The sequence below is a fragment of the Ursus americanus genome, chromosome 6, assembly GCF_024610735.1.
Source record: "Ursus americanus isolate L20-20 chromosome 6, mUrsAme1.1.p, whole genome shotgun sequence".
Classification (NCBI taxonomy): Eukaryota; Metazoa; Chordata; class Mammalia; order Carnivora; family Ursidae; genus Ursus; species Ursus americanus.
The window spans coordinates 14,814,238-14,832,067 of NC_142132.1; the positions used below are offsets into that span (position 1 = coordinate 14,814,238).

General features: G+C 38.8%; 1 protein-coding gene across 2 annotated transcripts in view; it reads right to left on the reverse strand.

Moving 5' to 3' along the window:
* Positions 1-17,830, reverse strand: part of ATRNL1 (attractin like 1) — a 747,087-nt gene that overhangs the window by 105,575 nt on the left and 623,682 nt on the right. The window lies entirely within an intron of this gene.

Sequence of the window (17,830 nt, forward strand, 5' to 3'; positions counted from 1 at the left end):
AATTAAAATTGACTTCTCTGTAGTTTTTGTTTTGTTTTGTTTTTGTCTTAAGGATCCTACTAAGAATATACTGCATGTTTAAAATCACTTGGAAAAAAATAAAATAAAATCATTTGAAAGGTCCTCTCTGTGTGGTTTTGCCACTGATTCCATCCCAATTTAGGTAAGTTTGTGAATGCAGAGGTTGATTGTTTTGAGGGATTGTTCCCTTTTCCATTTTTATTTAATATCGCTTTATAATTTTAAGACATTGAAATGGTTCTAGGGTCAGATCTAAAAATTAAGTACACTTAGAGAGGTTTACCATCCACCCTTGTTCCCTTCATGCTGTTCCCTTTTTAGGCAAGTAAGTTTTTGTGCTGATATAAGTTCTCAAATCCTTGAGTAAATATCAAGGAGTATGACTGCTGGATTGTATGGTGCCCATCATTTTAGCACCAAATCCTGGCACAAAAGAGATGTGCTGACATTTGAATAAATGAATGCATGTCACTCTATTTGTCTGTGAACCACAAAGTTATGCAACTTTTGTTGCTTTCTCATTATTGTTTCCTGCCACCGATGATACACTACACAATACAGTTTATATAATTAAATTTTCACAACCCAAAATATTTTGTTACTATATCTTTAATATCACTTCAGTGAAACACGTATGTCATAATCACCAACTAAGGCATTTGTATAAATAATATGACCTTAGGAATAGAGTAAATGAAAATAATGATAACGATTATAGTAGTAATAGCTAGTATTGTATTAAGTACTTACTATGAATTAGGTAGTCCAAATTCTTTACATACAATAGCTTATTTAAATCTTACAGTAAGAACGCTAAAGCAAAGTTAAAACTACCTATTCAAATGTATATAACTAGGAAGGAGCAGAGCTGAGATTTATTCTCAGGCAGGCTGCCTCCTGCGTCCATCATCTTCACCACACAGTGTAGTTTATCATATGTGTGCATGTACAAACAAACGTGCACCCGCACACGTGTACACAAACACATGTGCAAGCACACAGGTATGCGAACACACATATTCCATGCACACACGTGTGGACACAAACATGCACAAGGAATTTAGGGGTAAATAGAATGTCACCTCTGAAACAGTGAGGATATCATTTTAGCATAGGAAAGGTGAATTTGGGGGCGCCTGGGTGGCACAGCAGTTAAGCGTCTGCCTTCGGCTCAGGGCGTGATCCCGGCGTTATGGGATCGAGCCCCACATCAGGCTCCTCCGCTATGAGCCTGCTTCTTCCTCTCCCACTCCCCCTGCTTGTGTTCCCTCTCTCGCTGGCTGTCTCTATCTCTGTCGAATAAATAAATAAAATCTTAAAAAAAAAAAAAAAAGGAAAGGTGAATTGGGCTACTTCCCTGAAAAACCTACAAGTGAGACATGGCTGACATGTCAAGGCAACATCTATGCATGAAGACAAAATCAAGGAAAAAAAGGCCACTGGTTTAATGATTAGAACAAATGATTTGTTTGGTCTTTTTTGTTGATTGTATTTGAACTTTTCAGAAGAAATACAGACATATGTAGTCATTCACCAAGAATATTTTAGAATACTGCCATTTCCAGAAAGTTTAACGAGGCATTAAATATAAAATATGTCCCCTTTCGTGTAAAACTTAGACTGAAATTTCTGGTGACAACAGTTTTATGTGGTTATAAAGGATTTCTCCTTTATAGCAACATAAATCTCATGTTTTAAAATTATTCTCATACAGATACATTTTGGGGGTTTTCAATATAAAGGTGAAAGTGGCCATGATGGCAGAGGTAAAGGGCATAAAAACCTTCCAGGAATATGCTGTGAGCCATGTTGCAATACTTGTATCAAGTTACATGATCTACGGTTTTACACTTTAAAGCTTACATTTAATTTAACAGACTTATTTTTGAAAATGTTAAGTCAAAATCAGCATAAGTACATAGATATTCTCCCATGATGTAAATATTTAGAGAATAGGCTTGTCATATTCCAAGGCTAACAGAAAAATACTATGAATGTTTTGAACCATATTTCTAGGCTTCTGAAATTTATTCTAATTTAATAAATGCAAAGTATATGGAAAGGTCAATTGGTTAAAATATACTAGGAGAAAATAAAATGAATTCAGGTTTAAATAATGGTGAAATACCAGAAATATTAAAATCCTCTTTAATATACCTAAGAAATACTTATCCTCTCTACCATCAGGCAAGGTTTTCTTTGTTGTTTTGTTTTTAAGCTCTCAATGGGATAATTGGAACTATTCAAAATATCCAAATTTATGTTAAAATATTTGATTACAAAAATGAGAAGTAAGTTTATGATTACAACAAAATAAAACAAAACAATAACAAAAACAGTTGAGAAACAGTGGTTCGTGGTTTAGGGGGTTTAGAAAAACAGGAAACAATTTGAGAGTACATCGGTTGATTGTGTTGTTGGGCTACCTTTCTGCTATTAATGCCAAAAGTACCAACTGAGAGAAAAATTAGCAAAAAATACCTGTAAATTTCAGGTAGAAAATGGCTTAATTATTTAACGTCAGAGAATCAGCAAGAGATGAAGAGTGTAGTAAAATATCTTGACCACAGAAAAGGAATTATGTTTGTATACAAGCCACTTCTGTAAAAGCGTCCTTACAATAATTCCCTACTCTTAATTCTGCTGCAATTGTACAGAAAACATTCAGAAATTTCTTTATATTGATAAACTATAAGAAAAGAGATTATAATTCCATTTTAAAATCAAATTGGCTTACAACTTCTATTTTGGCTCTAAAATTTTCATAAAAGGATATTAGCAAAAATATGAATTATTCATTATGTTAAAAATATTAGTGACTAGCACAGCTCTTCGACGCTTCTGACAAGAATTCACATAACTTAAAAAATTATTTCCAAAGAATTTGTGGCAAATCTCACTTTCAACAAAGAATTTTAAAGAAAAAAAAGAAAAAAAACCCCAATTTATAGCACTTGATTTTTGCAACAGAAAACAGCAAAACCCTAAGAACAATATTTCTGATACCTTGAGGTTTGCCAGTTGTTTAGCAATAGATACATAACCATGAATCAAAATCATTTCACAATGACATAACATGTTCACTGAACTGTGCAATTTATCATGCATTTTCCATGGCTGCCTTTGAAAGAGATAAGGCATGGGTTTGTTTGCCCATAGCACTCAGAGACTGTGATTTACTTTCAGGCAGTTTCGTATTTGTTGTATCATAAGAAGCTGGTGTTAGACCATGCCAGAAAATATCATTGACAGTTATATAATTAGCAGTCCTTGTTTATTAAGCACACAGCATTTTTAGAGTGAAAGAGACTTGTTTTGTTCACTCTAGTGTTTTTGAAATTATTGTACTCATATTTTCAAGTTCTCGTTTTTAGAGGCAACAATTCTGTGTTATCTCTTTTCATTTTTCAGCTATTGAAGACAAGCAAATTACCAGAGAAACGTCTGGAATCATAAGGATTTCCAAGGCGACAGTTCTTAAAATTTATAATGACTGAAAAGAAATATTCTGAAAGTGAGGCCACCATCTGACGTAGCCTGGGAAACTGGTACTTGGAAGAATCATGGGATGTCTGGAAGATCAATGGGCAAAGTGGGCTACATATTTGTTCCTTCCTCCATTGGCCCACTCGAAGAGTTAGTACATGAATGAGTGATTCACTTCCAGAAGTCACACTGAAGTCCCATCACTGGAAACCCTCACCCCAGTGGCTGAGGATTTAACAGAATTATTTGATGTCCTTGGACTAGTCCTAAAAATTTAAGTAGTCTAATACTCTAGGCCCCAGAAGATTAAAAAAAAAAAATGTTTCCTTCTCAAAAACGTTCACTAGTTTCAAAGTAAGGCTGCAGACTCAAATTTCCTGAAGGCCCAGGTAGGTAATTTAATACCTGTTACCTATTAACATTTCTTAAATGCTCACGATATGCCTTGTGCTGTGCTACATGTTTACATGAGTTTAACCTTACTCCATGAGCTAGGAACTATTCCCATTTTACAGATAATGAAACTGAAGCTCAGAGAGTTGAAGGAACGTAATTAGAGTTGTAGACCTAATAGGTGACAAAGCCATGATTTGGAACAATGTAACCTATCTTCTGAGCTTGTATGCCTAACCACTCTGCATTACACCTATAGTAGGTAAGAAGACTGTCTTAACTTCCAGAATAAGACAACAAAAAGTAGTGGGTACTACAGTGAACTGGAAAGTATAAGAGTTCTTTAAAGACATTAAATCTCAAAATTGTTGCTGTCAAAAGAAGACATCTATGGGCCAAAATGGTCTGATGGCTGGTCCTTGGTGATCTCTGTAACATGGAGTCCAAAATGGCATTTCAGGATGGCCGTGCTCTTGTCAAACATCATCTTTTATTCAGCACAAGCTCTGTGTTTTAGTTAATGTAAGTTTCACTATTCAACAACTGTGCCCAGGGTTTCCAGAATCTGTGCCGTCTTCACTCATAACATCCCTACTGTCTAGGAGATCTTTCTTATAGGCCTCTAATTTTTCTAAAATTATTCATCCCTCACAGAAAACTCATCCATGAATCCTTCCTAGGTCTGAGGTATTGAGTCTCTCTCCCTTAGTCCTTTAATTGCACCTTTTATGGCCCTCCCCATTTTCCACCTTGACTGACACTCATAAATACCCTATCATCCCACTGGAACAATCTCTTTGAGGATAGGCCCAGTTTCTTATTCATCCCCATTGTCCCTGCACTTACTCTCTCTCTTTGAAATGCCTAAGCATGGTGCCTGTGCCACCTTTGGGGACTTATGTCTCCCACTCTTTTACTCTAGCTATTGATGCATATGTCATATGTCTCTGTTAGATTCCTGCTCCACCAAGCCAGATATCATGTTGGATTCCTCTTTGCTTTTCCTATACCATTTATTAGAGTACATGTTTCACATGATAAGTGAGTGAATCAAAGAATAAATGAAATTGACATGGTAGCCTGATCACTTTCTCCAAATACATTAAGGGGATAATAAAACATTGAAAAATAATATTAACTAACATTCGTTGAGTACTTACTAGGTTTCAAGTGCTGTGTTAAGCATTTTACATGCATTATTATATTATTTTCTATTTTATAAGATGAAGAATTTAAGATTCAGAAAGGTCAGATAATATTCTCAGGGTGACACAGTGAGGGAGGGGCAGATCCAGGGACAGACTGAAACTCATATCTGTCTGATTCTAGTATCTTGGTTTTTAAGCACCTTATGATACTGCTAAAAATACAGCTTAAGAAGACAAAGAATATCTCATTCCTTCAGCTTGGCCGTTAATGTAGGAAGGAACTTAAGATACCCCTTTTAAAAGTCACATGCATGCACCTGCCTCATTCCTGACCAGGGTTCAGAAAACTAGAGTCTTGGACCAGCTCTGCTACCATGTATTTGTGTGATACTGGGCATGTTGCTAAGTCAATTTCACTAACTGAAAAATGAACGAATAGGTTGTATGATTTACAACATTTAACATTCTGTGACTATGATTTATGGACAATCTCCAAAATGTGTGACATACCAATACCTAATACTTTGTCTAAGTACAGTGAAATTTGAAATTTCCAATCTTAAGTCATTTTTTTCTTGTTCAGTTACTTTAAATGACACATCTAATTTTTAAAGCACATTATTATACCATATGATGAATACATCACATAAGACTAAATGGCCACCATCGCATGCCAAAAAAGCAATTAGAAAATTGAATCAAGAAATTAAGGATTAATGTGGATATGTTATACCTGTCAGCAGTAATAAGTGTTTTGACAAGGACAGAATAAAGTCTGACAGTATGCACAAATACTAATCTGATATATGAGTGAAATATTAAAAATGCAAACAACTGCACATTAATCACTCTAACATTTCCCTACTAAACCACTTTTAATGCTATTCTTATCAGAATCCATCTATAAATAAAAATAAGTCTTTTCAACAGCTTGCACAACTTGGTATTTGCAGTTTAATGAGTGTTTATATTGATATGAAATTTAGTTTTTAGTCACATTAGTAAAATAGAATTAATTTACTGAGCATAGAATTAAGTCAGCCTGATGGCTTGGCTTACAGCTAATCAAGGGCGTTGATTCCATAAGATCAACAAATACCAAGACTCCAGAACTCAAGCACAGATTCTCTGATTTCATTGTTTACACTTGGGAAAAACAGAAGTGAAAATCATATTCCTTCCTTATTTACTATTTGCTCTGCTTGAAATGATAAAGGGAAAAAACACATTAGCTAGCTGTACTCACTAAGAGAAGAATTCATATTAATAAAAGAAATTAAGTTGATGGACACTGTCAAAACCAGGGTTAAACTGCATTAGAAGCAAATTCAAAGAGAATAAAGTATTACATGTGGGAGTAGGTAAAGGAATAAAACATAATATTCACGGCATCAGTATGCTGCTCTTGAGATTCCAAAGGTATTCCAATCGTAAGCTTAATTTTCATATTGTACCAAATATTTTTTCCTTTGTTGAAATGCCTCCATGTTCGATCTCTGTTCAAAATCTCTCACTACACACACACACACACATACACACACACACAAACACACACACGTTTATATCTATAGTATAATATCTGGTTTAACTGAGCTTTGCAGTTATTTTAATTGTGTGGCACTGACTCGGGGAGCGAAGAGGCTGGTTGTGATCACAGCAGTTTTATTACTGATTTTTAAACAGGTAGTTAGGTCCCAGAAAATGAGGATATTATCTCATTTGGAGATACTATGTAATCATGCTTTGCCCTGAGTTGGTCAATAAATATGAATGTTAATAGGAGGTGACTTTGAACATATTATCTTTAAAGTTAATTCCAGATAGTATTTAGGAAAAATTTGCCAACCTGCACTTTTCTCCAGTGCAAAAAGCAACCTATCCACTATACTTCATGTATTTATTTCAAAATTGGGACCATCCTTTTTGACCTCAGAAAGTGTTAAGTGTGAGAGACAAATGTGCCTGCCAAATCAATTGACTTCCTGTCTTGCTGAAGTCCAGCCCTGTGCTTTTGTACAGGCCATTCCACACCTAGACTACTTGCCAACATCTACCATTTCTGGAAGATCTGGCTCAAAACTCACCTGCAAGAAGCCATCCCAGGTCATCCTAGGCCACTCCAAGACCGCCTCACTCAACTTTCTCTCAGTAAGTGGAGTTAGGGCACCTGGGTGGCTCAGTTGTTTAAGCGTCCGACTTTTGATTTCTGCTTAGGTCATGGTCTCAGGGTCGTGGGATCAAGCCCTGTGACGGACTCCATGCTCAGCGTAAAGTCTGCTTGAGAGTCTCTCCCTCTGCCCCTCCCCCACCCGGCTCATTCTCTCTAAATAAATAAATAAATAAATAAATAAATAAATAAATAAAACCTTTACAAATAATAATTAGGAGTAAATCATTTTCCCTATCACAACCACTGAAGGGAAGTGTAATGTGGTTAAGGGAAAAACCTTTAGTAACCACTGCCTGTTTCAGGGTGTGACTTCGGTCAAATTACAACCTCTCTGTGCCTCAAGTTTCTCATCTAGAAAATGGAATAACTATACCTTCCTCATAGTGTTGTTATGAAGATTAAAAAATTTGCTCTCTATCTCTCTATATCTATACATCTTAGGGCAGAGACAATATTTTTTTAAATCTCTGTTAATGGTTTGAAATGGATTTATTAAGAAATTCAGCCTCCAAGAGAGAATTTTATTGACGGCTTATAGAGTGGGGAAAATTGGATCTCAATGCCGAATTTCCTGTCATGTCACATCAACACTGCCACTGAAAATCTGCCTGTTTTCCCTGCTTTGATCAGGGTGCCTGATCTGACCGAGAGCATTACGTGCTACACAGAGCAGACTTTCCCTGGCACCTAAGACTGTGCTGTTCAATAAATGTTTCATGGATAAATGGGTATTTGCTCTTTCTTTTTCAAATTGTGCACAAGGTAAATCTCTAAATTTAGTGGCAAAAGCACAAACAAAAGCTCAATCTATCACAGCTAGATGTAAACCAGCAGGAAAGTTGGAAAATCAAGATCTTGATATTACCCTCTAGGCTGGTCCACTGCAAAACACATTACGTTATTAACACAAGATGTGACCTTAGCCATGCAACTGATAGATCAACTCAATGTAACAGGTAACTGTGCTAGGCTCCCTGCTGGCAAGTGGGGGTAGAGTGCTACACAGGCCCAGGGCCTGCCCTGGTGGCGCTTCCCTTAGGGCAGTCAAGATCAACTATGACTAAGAGCTAAACCCGCTCACAGAGTTATGCACAGACACTTGGGGGTGGTAGAGGAGGGAGTCTCCTGGGGAAGGATTTTACCTGGCAGGGGATGGCTAGGAGTTCATTAGGAGAACGAGGAAGGATGGAGATTTCTAGGAGAAGGACAAGCATGAATGCAGAAGTAAAAGACACATTAGCTTATTTGGGAAATTGGGAGAAGTTCATTGGGGATAGAGCCTAGGAAATGTTCCGTAGGCAGGGATAAGAAGAGGCCAGATAGAAACACTGGGACCCTCTGTGAAACAGGCCCCTCAGCAGCCCCTCAGCACACTTCCTGGCTGGGATGACTGAGATCATCACAACTTGCCTAGAAAGGCATGCTCAGATGCTCAGATGGGACCTGACAAAGGCACGTAGTGGGTCTCTGTGTGACCTTCATTAGGACATGGTGCAAATCATCCCAAATGGACATCAGCAAACCTCTCTCTGTCAGGAACTCACAGTGCCCTTTTATTAAACTATTGGTCAAATCTGTTATACCAAGTGAACATTAAATTAAAACATTTATTTCTGAAACTTCAATCATAAAACTAAATCAAGAAGCACTGTGAAAACGAACTGTCAGCAGAAAGAATAAAAGTGCAGACAAGGCAATATTCTTAATGAGGAATCAAATGTTAATAGATCCAGCATAATAAATGACTTTCTACTATGATTATTAAACCAATCACAGCCTATTATAAGTAACAAAAGCATGGACAAAATTCTGAGTGGAAGAGCTTATTTGACTTGTTACAAAAACATGTATGCAATTACAATACAGTAAAATCTACCTGGATTTCTTAGACAGTGAGTCATTATGGCAGACAGAGTTTTCCCAGAAAGCTGAACGTTAACCCTGTAAGGACCAAGACTTTGCTATTTTAGGGTGTTTTTTTTTTTCTTTTAAGTATGTGTGAAATCTGTTAAAATAAATACCCATTTCCCTTCTTTTTAACCAGAGTAGAATAGACTAAACATAATTTAACATTGTCTTGCTGTCTCATGATCACCATTTTGAATATCAGTTTTCACAATATGCTGAAGATACATGGAGTTGCAGACGTATGCATGAATATGTACATTATAGCTACGGCTCCAGGGGTTTCTTTTCTTCTTCTTTTTCTTTTTTTTTCACCAAAAAGCCACCAGTGCCAGCTTCCTTTTTGCTTATTTGTCTCTATATAAGGCAACCTGAAGACTACATGGCCGCCAGTGGCTAACACAACCTCTTTTCTGTAAAGCTCATCAATAATGCAAACACTGAAGTGACCTTCCTTTCAAGGAGCTTTCTCATCCTCCCCAATATCTATACCCTGCTGCTATCTGTGCGCCATGGCCCGTCAGCATTATTCAAAGCCCTGATGCTTTTCTATACCACCAGTCGTATGGACATCTTCTTGACAGTATGTAACATTCCTCTTCCATCCCTTGAAGTTTGTGGGCAGGGTAGCCTTTCTAATATAAATAATTTTGGCATAATGTTTGGGAGTAATCTTATTATAAAGTCTAGATATAGTCATCAGGCCCAAATGCCTTTACTGTACATAAAGCAGACTTAGGTTCAAATCATATGGGATCTTAGGCAAATTATTTAACTTTACTATGCCTCATGCTCTTCATATGGAAAATAGAATTTATAACACTAATCCTGCAAAGTTACTCTGAAGATGATAAAGGATAACATAGGAGTACGGTATTTAGCATAGTGCCTGGCAAAAAACAGGTGTTTAAATTTTTATATTAGGTCAAATCATTTGCAAACACAATTTTTTAAGTCAAGTCCAACTGCATATCAGCTATGTTATCTGTTCCACCTTAAAACTCCCCTCTTCCCCTCCGTTCTGGTGATTCATGGCAGTGTAGTAAGGGAGGTTAATGCGTCCAGATCTTTTCTTATCTTTCCCTCCTGGGCACTTTCATTCGCTCGGACTTGGTTCCAAAGTGTGGAACCGCCACTGCAGTGTCTGCACATTAAAGTTGGAATGTAGCTCCAAGTTTGCAGGGAAGATGATAATTGATCAGCGCAAGTGGTAGAAAGTTCAGGGGGGAAAAGCTATTAAAAAGATAAATATTCCACTGAAACCTTTTGGCTTATACAGCAAAGAGAAAAATCTCTTATGGACGGAGAGGTTCCTAAGTGTGCTTTTATGTGTCTCTGTGTGGCCGGGAAGCCTCTTTGCCCACCAGCTCTCTCACCATCATTTGCTAGATTAAATTTCCGTAATTTTATAATCGAAAGGGCTGAGAGGGGAAAACTGAAAGTGAACAGTAGGCGGAGGATGCTTTTAGTCACTCAGTCATCCTGGTCATTCTCAGGGCCTCTGGAACCCACGGGGCAGGCTTGTTGCCCTGCCCAGGACCTGAGACTCCTTACATGGCCAAACTAAACATATTTGTATAGCATTCCTCTTGGCCTTTCCTGTAAATGATTTGATTGTGTGAATTCAACTACCTCATCGGAGCTTGCTTTAAAAAATCAAGTATGCAGAAGTGAATAAAATATCTCTCCAAACCTTTTTTTTTTTTTTCCCCAAAGCTCCTTTTTCAGTATGACTAAAAATTAATGGTCAGAGTCTGTGTAATGATCCTTCCTCTGGTTTCACTCATGCTGCTCCCTCTTGGTCCTGCTAATTATCTGATTGATTAAACTTTTGAGGAGCCTTCTGTCACTGGGCGTGGCCCACTGCACACATCTGGCTCACTGTGTTTTCTTTAAAAAGGACAGCAGGTTAATTAAAAGATTCATAGCACAAATAAAAGTGTCCACAGGTAAGGAAATCTGGTTTGTTTCCTCTCATGGTCTCTGTAGCAGGTTGAACAGTATCCCCCCAAAAGGTCACACCCTCCCAGAACCTCAAAATGTGACCATATCTGAAAACAGGGCCTTTGCAGATGGAATTAGTTAGGGAGAGGTTGTGCTGGATTAAGGTGGGCCTGCTGGCCTTTTAGAAAGAAAAGAGACCATACAGAGGTGAAAACTCCATGTGGAGACCAGAGGCAGGCACACGCTGGCGATGCCCGGGTTTGCCGGGGGCCACCAGAAGCAGGAGAGCGTCCTGGAACAGGTTCTCCCTCAGAGCGTCGAAGGAACCAACCCTGCCAGAACCTTCATTTCAGACTGCTGGCCTCCAGAACTGTGAGAGGATAAATTTCTGTCACCTGAAGTCACCATGTTTGTGGCAATTTGTTATGGCAGCCATGGGAAACACACAGTCTCCCTGGTCACCATCTGACCTCTCACGGACAGTACTGATTGGTTGCCATCTTTTTCTGCTGTTTTGGAAATGATCGTGAAGTATAATACTGAAACTGTGACTGGTACCAATCCCTCAGGGCACTTCCCCTATTTTGGGGTCATTCAAGCTACTTTCATTTGAGAAATAAGCCCCATATCACATAGCATGGCAAATGTTGATGGGGAAATTCACTTAGTTACGGGAGTTTTGTGATCATCATAAAATTGATGACACTCATAAAATTGGAAATGCTCATAATAACTATTCGTTAGACTGTAGACATAGTATATGTTGTATGTCAGGTTCGAGATGCCGAGATTTGTGTGCAGGAAGTTTTTTGGGAAGAACCCTCAGGAACATCCATGTGGGGTGATGGAAGTGGAGATGTGCAGAGGGTGAAGTTAATTTGTGATGAGTGGGGTGGTCCTTCAGAGTTGTATCAAATGGAGGCAAGAGGTCAAGACCTCAAACAACCCCATGGATCCAGGGAGGTGGCGTAGTGTTGGTGAGGCAGCTTCTTTCAGCAGAGGGCAATTCCTGGAGAGGGACCCATAGTCGTGGGCTGTGAGAATAACAGGCTCTGTCCTGAAGGGGCCCTGGGCAACAAATCCCAGCCCCACCACAGTATTCATGGTTTTAATAAAAAAATGTCCTTGTCAGCTGAGAAAGTGACTTTGGCCAGATCCATATACAATACGTTATGGGATAGATAAGGTTGTTAGACATGTATACTTTTGTTTTTCATGGGGTTTTGTCAAGCTGCTGTATTATTACCATCACTAATCTTTCCATAAGAATGCTTGCTCTTCGGGACCACAGCTTTCCTCTTTAATTTTTCCTATCTTGCCTAGCGAACTCTGATGGTTATTTTTCCCTTCAGAAAAGGGCAAAAATTATTATCTCAGTACTAACTCCATGGCTAGGTCAATAGTCTAAAGAACTGAGCAAGCATTGCTTACCCTTTACACTTAGTTTTCAAATGACTCAATGTATCTTATTTTTTGTTAAGTCATGAAGCTTCCAGAGAAAGAGGTCATCCTTATTTTGCATGCAGGCACAGTAGAAGATGAGAAATTAATTAATATCACTGAGGTTTTATAAGGTGTCAAAAGAAATGGTAGAGAAAATACCAATTTCTTCTGTTGCGCTGCTAAGTCATATGCTTTCAGTAAACTACAAATTTATGACTTTTCTCTAACAATAATAATAATAAGGAGAAGCATGGCAACTCATTCCTTGAGCACTAATTATTTATTGGGACTCTCTTGGACAGAGGGAGTAGGTGAACTAAAAAGCAGTTACTGAGCACTGTGCTAAATACTAATATATGGTCTAGGTATTACAAGATTACAGATTTTTTGAACCCAGAACATGATTAAGTCTTATTTGGCTGTAAAATCTATTGCTACAAATAAACTAAACCCTTTGGGAGGAACATTTCCATCAATACTTTTCTATAAATGTTGGCCACTCACAGCAAGGCAAGAAGATACATACCAGGGTAGAATGCCTCACCTTGAGGATGGGTGCCCGACAGGAGGAACTAGGGTGAGGTACGAGGTAATGTAATTGTAGTCCTATCATGCAGATATCCAATTAGAAAAAAAAAACAAACAAAAAGCCAGGTCGATGTTTCCTAATATGAATTCCAAACCCAACGCTAGACACAGGCTGCTGGCAGTCTCATTCTGTTCAAAGTAAGTAGAAACTGATGATATTATATAACTTAAGCAATTGACAGTTTCGTTTCTTAGGCTAAAAGAATAAAGAAGAGGATATTCTGGTCTGGTTCAGATTACCATAGAACTAAACAGGAATGCAACAAGAACTTTCAAGAGCATGACCATGTTCTTTTAGAATTTAAAACACTGGACCAAAATAATTCATTCATCCTACAGATACTTTTTAAGCACATACTTTGAATAGGACTGTTGCAGACACTAGGCAGAGAACAGTGAACAAGACAGATAGGATCTTTCCCTTTACAGAAGGGAAGAGGATGATTAAAAAACAAATAAATATTTAACATAACATCATAGAAGAATAAGTGATTAGAGCAACTTAAGGGAGATCACGAGTGATGGGGAGTCATTAGAGAGGGTGATCGGCGAAGGCCTCTCAGAGGAAGTGAAATGTAAGCTTGATCTGAATGAAGTGGGGGCAAGGGTGGGGCGTGAAGCCTTGTGAAGAGCTAGAAGCCAAGAAGAAGTAGCATTAAAGGAAAAGGCCAGGAGAGTGGAAATGGTGCATCCAAGCACCAGCAGAAAGACCAGCAAAAGGCCTTGGGCAATGCAGGATTTGTCAAAGTTGCGTTCATAAGGTTAAAATACAAAATCTTTTGTTTTGGGTTTCTTCCAGCCTCTTTACGCTGCTTGGGGACAGGACTGGAGTAGGCAGAGAACTGGGCAAATGAGGTTTAACCAAGGCTAGAGGAAGTTTGAGAGGAGATAGGAGCAAGGGAGAGAGGCCAGGTTGTTCAGTGTAGAGAAGGAAATGTAAAGTAGGGTGAAGAGAAGATTACAATGATGAAAGGTGTTCAAAACTAAGAAAGTGGTCAGGTTTATGGATTGGAGGTCCCAGTGGAGATCAAAGACTCTTGGGAGTTGAGGTTAATAGAGTAAGCGAGTTAGAACTACAGAGGGTAGGGGTCAGAGAATAGTATTTGGAGGTGGTGATAGCATAGCTTCCTAAAAGGTAGAGAAGCACGTGCCCTGCTCTTGGGTCTAGTGGAGGAAGGGCCATAGCAACACCTCCTGAAGGAACTGCAGGGGAAATTGTTTCCTTGGGGAACAGCCAGGTTTGAATTTGAGCAACAAGGTAAAGAAAACATTCCAATTGGCTGAAGAGGCTGAAAATATAGGGGTTTGCCTAATGACACTGTGAGTTCCTGAAGGCAAAGTGGAAGACTGTGAGGGGCAAGAGAGAAGTGGGCAATTAGGTTACAAAACAAACGGTACTGAGTGTTCTGAGACTCAGACAAATATCCCAATACTTAGGAAAGTGACTTTCAAAAAGTTCGGGAAAAATATAGGTATCATCCCAACACTAAAGAATCTAAAATAATATGGCTCAAGGGACAGGACGGTTTACAATATGTCATCTAAAACAATAAAAAGGATAAAGAAGGAGTTTTGTGTAGTTTCTAATGGATGGCAGTAAGTTAAGCTAGAGTATGCAATTTCAGACTCAACAGGCCTATTGGGGGAGCAAGTCCTTGGAGTCGGCCAGGGAGGTGGGGCATGGGAGGATGCGATAGAGAGTTGACTCCTGAGAACCACTGATTTTACTCTAGATAGAAAAAAGGTCGGTTACAGGTACGTCCATTATGGGAGACAAGTGAAGTGCTCCAGCAATTGCACAGGGCACAGACATGAAGAATCGTTTTCTAAGAAAAATTTGCTTCCTTGCATTTCTTCACCAAGAATCAGCCAGGTATTAAATACAAGCGGCGAAGGGCAGGTCACTGCTGCCAATGCGCCAGAGCTTCCCACTACAGCTGTACAAGACAATACACTGTATATTAGACTTCAGAGCAAATGGAACACAGGAGTGAACTTCAGTCGGCGGCTGGTACAGGCAGAGGTTACAAGGGTAGCCTCTGATTCAATGCTATCTAGATGCAATTCTTAACCCGACTCCTTACTGTGTAAACTTGGGCACATTTCTTAACTCTGTGCTTGCTCTCTTCATTTGTCAAACGGCAATAATTATATTATCTACTTCATCAGGTTGTTATGAGGATAAAATGAGCTGATACTTTTAAAGCGTTTATGACACTGCCTGACATAGGGCAAGCGTTGAGTAAGTACTAGTATTGTTATTTTGTTTTGTTATTCTTTAATGGTCTGTTCAACTTATATATTTTATTAAAATATTTATTTGTTTATTTTAGAGAGTGGTGGGTGAGGAGGAGAGAGAGAATCTCGAGCAGACACCCCACTGAGCCCAAAGCCCAACACAGGGCTCGATTTCATGGCCCTGAGATCATGACGTGAGCCAAAATCAAGAGTTAGACGCTTAACCGACTAAGCCACCCAGGCACCCCAAACTTACCATACATTTTTTTTATAAAAATAACTTATTCTAATAACTCAGCGTAAATATTCTAATTTATGATAGAACATTCCAGGGTTATATGTGGCTCTGATGTGACACAGACTTTGAAGACCTTCTTGCAAGCAGGTACATTGTACTATGAAAAGCAAACCTGAGTTTGAATCCTTGCTCTACCACTGATAGACCACGTGACGTTAGGCCCGAGTGTCTTCAGCTATACAAAAGGAATAATAATAGTGCCAATAACTCATGGGGTCTTAGCAATGAGTAAACTAGATAACTTATTTATAAATACTTGGCAGACTGTGTGGCATAAGATAAGCATTCAATAAATGGCAGCTATATTATTTAGCCCTTTTTCTCTTCTTAATTACAGGTACCTTTAACTTGCCTACTTATATTCGAACACCACAAACTCTTAGTTTCCTATTTCAATTTCCTTTTTTCTCCTTTCTTACATGTCCTGAAAGAATTTTTTTTAAATGCACTAAAATGAAATACTGCGTCATGAAAATACCTGTGATGGTCATTTTCAATTTAGAAGGGAATTAGCTTGCTACTTAACTGCATCTCGCAACCATAGATCTTTGTCTGTTGAGCCTATAATTCATGTTATTGTCAGAGCTGGGAGAGGGGCAGCCAGGGGTCAGTCAGAGACAAGCTTCAGAGGCATGGATTTGAAGCAAACAAGGACAGCATACGTCAGGGGACTCAGAGAACAGATAGTTGGCTGTGGGTTTGGAAGCAGTATACATGATCATGGCGGCCATTTTTTAAGTACCCAGAGCTTCCCTTGAAGTGTGATATAAGTGGAAGTGTTGAGACTCGAACCCAGGCCTGTCATGATTCTAGTGCCTTGCTCTTTCCCCCTTCTCCATCTCATTTAGAAGTTATGAGATGCCACGGGAGCCACATGACCATTTAAAGCCCAAGCCTGGGAACCCAGAGATTCTATGAGATTTGAAGAAATGAGACAAGAATAAAAAGGATGTCAAGTTATGAAGAAATGTAGAAAGAACCACCAAACTTCTATCCCTCTTTCAGCACTGTCCTCTGGTTCCTGGTGATAGGAGTCCATCTTCCCAGCAGTGCTGGTGGAGGCAACAGGCCACTGGCCACTCCTCACCAAGATGAGGCTCACCCCTCAGAAGCCATCAGTACAGACTAATTGTGAGGAAATTCTCTATTTTACATTAGCGCCTAGACAGCTCTCTGACCACAGTTTTATTTTCGAAAGGATCATACCCCTTTCCCACTAATCTAAACATTTTTAAAAACATAAACTAAATTTTCCAGTTCTAGCAAACACAGCCCTCAAGTTTTCCATGACTTCAGCTTTTTTCCCCTTTATTTGCCTCAAAAAAGGGAAGTTAGGACCTGTTTATCTCTGTAAATAGCTCTATATTTTCTGAGATCACCTCAGAAAAAGACTATTTCAATAAGATGAAATTATTCTTTGTCAGAGACTTTAATCATTTTTCTTGGTGTTAGTTATGAAGTTGCTAAATGCTTTTAGCTAATAGCAGATAGTTACAGTAATTTTAAATTGTCTCTTTGCATAACAATCTCTACTAACCCTTTTTTCAAGCACATAATAGTTGACAAAGCTCTTTAAAATCTCACTTGACTCTTACAGCTACTCTGTGGGGTGGTTAGAGGAGTATTTATTATCCGTACTTGACATATGACACAACTGGGGCTCTGAGAGTTAAGACTTGGGGGACAGAAAGTTGCCATGTTATGCTGGTGGGTACAAGAAGTGAATGTGTAAGCAATGCCTCCTGGACTCTTCCTAGAAGAGAAGCACACCTTCCCAACTGATCTGCTCTCCACACCCTGCTCTACCCCAACCCAATGTCCTTCCCATTGGAGGAATTTTCTTATGATATCAGGTGATCTCTGGGCTGTATCAGGCCCATCCACTTGTACTCATCTATGAGATATTTGTTCCTATTGATTAAAGAATACTGACAAATCTAATCTGTTGGGAAAAAATTGTAGATCTCACATTGTTTCTCCTCTAACAATTCTGTACACTCCCGTAAATATGAAAGATGCAATATTGAGAGGTCGAAGGGAGACGCATAAAAGGAAGGAGGATAAGAGGCACTGGGAAGGGAGAGGACCATGAACAAGCATCCTTTGTCGTCACAATTTCTCTCCAGCAGCAAGCAGTTAGTAATGGCACTTAGGGAAACCTCCCAAGGCCTATGGAACCACAGTAAGAAAAGGGAA